Below are 6,000 nucleotides of genomic sequence, written 5' to 3'. Positions count from 1 at the left end.
CAAAGGCCCCATGGCCGATAAGTAGAAGTGAAGGTGTTCCATGGGATCTTTGTTGCCATTGTACTTACTGACCCTCGGTAGCGGACGCTTGATAGGTCCGATATGCATCGCGAAGTGCTCTGCAGTCCTGTCTTCAGCTCTTTGGTACTTTTCTAGAAATAAATCTGACAATCGATCCCAATCATGCTTGCAAGAGTCGGGTAATGAGTGGAACCACCCCAAAGGCTCGCCTATCAGCGAATGGTGGAACCACTGAGCAATCTCGTCCACCCCGAAGGATTCAACAAACATATCACGCATATATTCACGCAAGTGCACATCAGGATTCTCTCCGCCACTAAACAAACCCAATTCTGGCACAATAGTTTGAGATGACCCTTCCCTAGTCTCTTCGGCGCTATCTTCATCATGCGGTGCTCCACCGTCCAAACCTTCATCCATCGGTTCACCTTCCTGTTCCTCGCCAAGGAAGGACACATATAGACCATTTCCTACATTGCTCTTTTCGTCGGAGTCCAACAACTCCTCTTCGTTTTCCTTGAAGGATTCCATCACTACACTTTCTTCCAGACCGACTCCGATCATGCTCACCCTATGATTAGGCAATGGATTACGCCTAGTGGAAGGGTTTGCTAACGAAGGATCAGCTATCTTCTTCTCCTCAATCAAATCTTGGATCTCGTGCTTCAACCTCTCACAGTTCTCAATAGTATGCCCATAACTGCTGTGGAATTCGCAGTATCCCCTAGCTTGTATCTGTGGAGAAGGTGGAGCTTTGTTATAAGGAGTAAGAGCTTTCAGCAACCCCTTTTTCTGCAATCGTTCGAAGACTTTTGCGTAGGTCTGATCAAATTTGGCGAACTGCCTCTTTTCGATAGCATTAAGATCAAGCACTTTCACTGCTGCAGATCTTGTGCTCGCACTTGGCCCTCGGGCACTATATCCAGACTTCGTCCACTTGGTATAAGCTTTCTTTGGTTCTCCGTCCCCCTCAACTGTCAAGGCACAACTATACATCTGATTGAAATCGGTAAAAGGCATATACCGCAGCTCATTCTTAATATACGGCAATGTGTTACCAACTACCATTCGGATCTGATCCTGCTCAAGCGGCTTCTGTTTCATGACCGCGGCCTTGGCCCTCCATCTCCTTAAAAAATCGGAAAAGGATTCCCCAGTCTGCTGCTTAGTGCTCTCTAGCTCCTTCAAAGTGACCTCAAGCATGGTGTTGAAGCTATACTGAGCGATGAATGACTTTGCTAACTCTTTCCAATCCCTCTTCGTCACCATTGTCAATGCATGAAACTATGTGAGGGCAGCCCCCTCCAGATAAGTGTTAAACAACCCCAGGACTTGATCCTCCGTCAGGATCGTGTGCTTCATTACAGCAACATACTGATTCATGTGGGCAGTGGGATCTCCAGTTCCATCGAACTTTTTCATGTCAGGGAGCCGGAATTTCAAAGGCAAAGCCGTTGCCGATAAACAGTTCTTCAAGTTATAAAAGTCCTGACTCCCGGAACTTCCCCCATGTAGATCCTGCACCTCCTGAGTGATGTGTTGCTTCCACTCCTCCTCCTTAGCTTTCTCTTTCTCCAGCTGCTTTCGGATATAATCCTGATAGTCATCCTCATTCCCAAAGCGAGGACCATCGTTCACCTCATTCTCAGCGTGCTTACTACCACTCTTGTCATCTTTCATGGCCAACTTAGCTATCTGGGCCACTATCGCGGCTAACTGCTCATTAATGTTGTTCACAGAGTTTTCCAATCCGGCCACCTTTTCGTCGGTCGCAGACATGCTGACGGAAGAACGAGTATACCCGGATGAAGACGAATCAGAAGCCACAATTGCCGATTCAGAACTGTCAATCTGTAGCCGATCAAACTGCCTGACTAGCCGACTGCTCTCTCGGTACCACAACCGCTTAATGATGACGTCTGCGCGAACGGTATCCATTAGTATGTATGCATGATTTTATATGCATGATTCGTGGTGTGTGCGTTTATTTATTTACGGATATATAAGATAAGAAGAACAAACGTTAGTCTAATTACACGTATCACAACATCTCTCTTCCACCCTTATTCCTCCACACACTCGATGGTCCAAGTCTCTTTCCTAGGATTTTGGTTTGGGGCTCACATTGCGGTCCAGAGGACGCGTGATGCCGTCGATTATTGCGGAAAAGTAAATTATTCATCAGACAATACAGTTCGTTTTAACGTATCAGCGTTTGGTGACTAAGATATCGACTAAATGGATTGTCCTGTCGGAATAACCCGTCTTTTGTCATTTTGAGGGACGCATTAGCTCGGGTTTGACTCCCTTTGAGCGCATCTCGGTTTTTAGACGTGGTACGAGTTATTCTTTTAGTCCAATCATTCGTTATTGACAATGATTCGTTCCCTTTTATTCGCGTGGGTTCGTGTCTCGATTTTTGGATTACGACGGGATCTTTTTGATCTATCGAGAGACGTAACCGCATGCTTATTCAGTGATGAAAGAACTTTTTATTTTAAGGAACAGACTCATCGCGTAACGTGTTTGTTTCTAGCGTTAAGAACCCGTTTGCTCTTTTTGGCTACGTGAAAAGACGGCGAGTCTTATTTGAGCTCACGGTACTCTTTCGGCTAACAACTCTTTATTCCTTCCAATCTACGGGATATATCACCTTAGCGTGGTTATAGAAAATCAACGTTTCGTTGAATCGCATGTTTATTCGAAGCAGGGATATTACCATCCTTTTCACTTTGGCATGAACTGAACAAACACGCAGGTCGGGCCATATTTCTTGTAGTTTTGGTAATGGTCGAAATGATCGAGCCATTAGTCAAATCCACAGTTTCGTCCACATGGCGCAATTATGCGGTTTGGTTTAATTCGGCTTTGTGATTTTTAAGCGGCGTATATACCAGTTCGAGACATGTATTTAACGACATTGGTTCATTTTCTTTAACTACCCTCGGGATGGATATATATCGTAGATATAGAATGACTTTGGTCGTTTGTCTATCTTTGCTTTTCTTTTATTTTCTTAGTCACTTTTGCGGACACGTCCATTTCTCTTAAGAACGACACAAGGCATAACGTAAGAGCTCTTCTTTTATTCAGAAGGGACGGGCCACGTTTGCGAAACTCTTTACGTTACAACGGGGTCATTCGAAATAGAAACGTTCTTTGTTTTCGTTTTGTCATAATCTCGTTTTATCCCAACCTATTTAAAGAATGTGAATAACGGCTACTGTTAATATAGTCTTTTAAATCGAGATATAACTATCCTTAATACCAAACCAATTCATACTAATACGTGCTTACGTCATAACGTATTTCCTGAACATGTGCCTTCTTCGGGACACGGAAAGGGACCAGGCGGGTCGCACAAGTTCATTCATACGAGATGACTAAGTCGTCTTTAGTTCGAATCGTTTCGATGTTTTGGGGTAGTTTGTATATCGGTTTAAGAGTATATATTAACGCATCGTTTCTTTTTCTTTGCATATTCTAGGATTAGACACGTATCATGGCAATTTGAAAACACGAACTGATCTATATATCACATCAAAAATGGTAACGGGTAATCCTATGGCAACTTCTAAGGCTACTATATGCTGACACGGCTGATCGCGGGACCTCACAGGACCGCACAAATTCTCCCCTAACGAATGGATGGGGACCCTTTGGCGCCTTACTGTAAGGGGGAACTTACACTAGCCTCTTTCGAGCGACGAATGGACTCTCGCTAGAGGTTTCGCGGAAATTACCCAAAAGGTTTGCAATAATGCACATGAATGCATACGAAAAGAAATAATACGATCCGTCCCCGTTAAGGGCTTAATACACGCCTTTCGGAATCAAATTTCTCGCTTCCCCAACAAAGTCGCCACTTGTTAGACGAGGTGCCGAATGGCCTCGCCCGGGCGGACCGGGGGGTGGACACCTCATGGCGACGTAAGCGGTGATTGGCGCCGAAAGCAACCAATCGTGGAATCAAGCTGCTCGGTAGGACCGGAGCTCGGAGTATGGAAGAGTCGCCACCCACGAATGGGAAAATGAACACCGATCCCTTGCGGGAGACCGGTGAGGGTTCGGGAAACTTAGGTACGAGCCGAGAAGGCTAGCTCCTTTCCGGAGAAAGGCTACTAGGCACCCCGACATCGCCTGGTTATGAACCACCGGCCTCCTACTCAGCGTGTTAGGCGATAACGGACTAATCGCATATTTCTTTAAGTTTAAAATTCATTTGAAACCTTTTCTTTCTCGTTTTGAAAATCGTTTTGAGCATATATTATGGAAAAGCCACTTTGGTAAAGAATCACCCATTTTGCATAAATTTATAATAGAGAGAGGGGGAGAAGGAAGAATTGATTTATTTACAATGTGTCTTATGCTTAGATTCATATGTTAGCTCTATACTAAACTCACTCCCCGAAAACGAGTTTATTTACATGGTTCGTACCTCGATCGCCGTTGGAATGATTTAGGTACATTTCAAAACCCCGGTGGTTTACATGGCGTCTACTTGAATCGCCGTTGGAACGACTCAAGCGTTTGAAGACGTGGAATAAAGAATTTTACCCCGAAAACATGATTAGGCATACAAGTCAATTTATTTTGTACAAATCATTTAAGAAAACGATTCAAAACTTCATTATTTACAATGGAAAACGATTTTAATTACAAGGCTCGCTTAATCCGTCGTTGGAACAGATAAAGGTTTAAAACGTGAGGATTTAAAAAAACGATTTAAAGAGGTCAAGAAAACATTATTTACACTTTTAAGAATATCTAGAAAACTCTAAATTTAAGCAAGCAAATTAAACTCTCTTTTTGTGTTTCATTTTTCCCCTTTTCACTCCATTAACCTTTAAGATTATCATAATCACAACAATTAATAAATCAAAGCCAAATTTACTCAATCAAATATGTTTAAACGACTATACATATAAGTAGGAAAATAGAGGAATATATATAAATATACATGTATACAAAAATAAGTAATAATACCCATTAAAATACAATAGAGAAAATAATATACATTAATAAATGAAAATAGTGATGAAAATACTTAATAAGTATAATGAATTCTTATTCTAATCAAAAACATAAAAAATGAATAAGGTTTATAGATAAGAAATTAGCCTTTAGTTTCTCCCCCCAAAATGATATATGATGAAGATATATAGAAAATAATCCCAAAGATACCCAAAACACTCAAATATGTCTAATTTAAATGAAAATAAAAAGAAAAATCTATATATATATATACATATACCTTATTAAGTCCAATTAATGAAAAATAATTTATAAACACATTAAATAACAATATGTACAAAGTATTTGAAAACAACTTGAAAGTAAATATTACATAAATATCCATATATATAAAAAGGACCAAAAGCTTAAAAGTTGAGAAAGAGGGACCAAAACAGCATTTTTTACATTTCAGCAGCTTTACCGACGGAAAATTCGTCGGTAAACAGACTTTAGTGACAGAAAACGGAAAATTACAGCAGCACTCCAACTACTTCCAGATTTATTCAAAAGCTTTAAATTAAGTCTAATTCAATCGTTTTGGATTTCCGAACTACAAAAAATGGATCATAGTCAATAACGGAAACTCCTAAAACGACGTTTTTATTTTAAAACGTTATTCGGAAATATCTTCTCAAAAAACTTATAATTACAACGTTTTTTAATACCCGAACTACCTTTTAATCGGATCACGGTTCGTATTGGGATATCAAAACGAGGTTCTCATTTAAAAACAAAACCGAATTTTTATTTAACACGGGATAAAAATAAATAAATATGAAGAATTAAATAAAACGTGATAAATAAATTAATAACTAAATAAATAAAATTATAACATAAAAATAAATAAACAAAAGAAATAAATTAAATAAAATAAAACGAGTCTAGTCCTCGGATAATACCTCAAGTTCGGTATTGACGGTTGAAGTCGGTTGATCCCCCGAATCGTGCTTTTTCCGGTGCTTT

This window comes from Euphorbia lathyris, chromosome 10 (genome assembly GCF_963576675.1).
Source record: "Euphorbia lathyris chromosome 10, ddEupLath1.1, whole genome shotgun sequence".
NCBI lineage: Eukaryota > Viridiplantae > Streptophyta > Magnoliopsida > Malpighiales > Euphorbiaceae > Euphorbia > Euphorbia lathyris.
Note: the sequence above shows the minus strand (reverse complement) of the source record.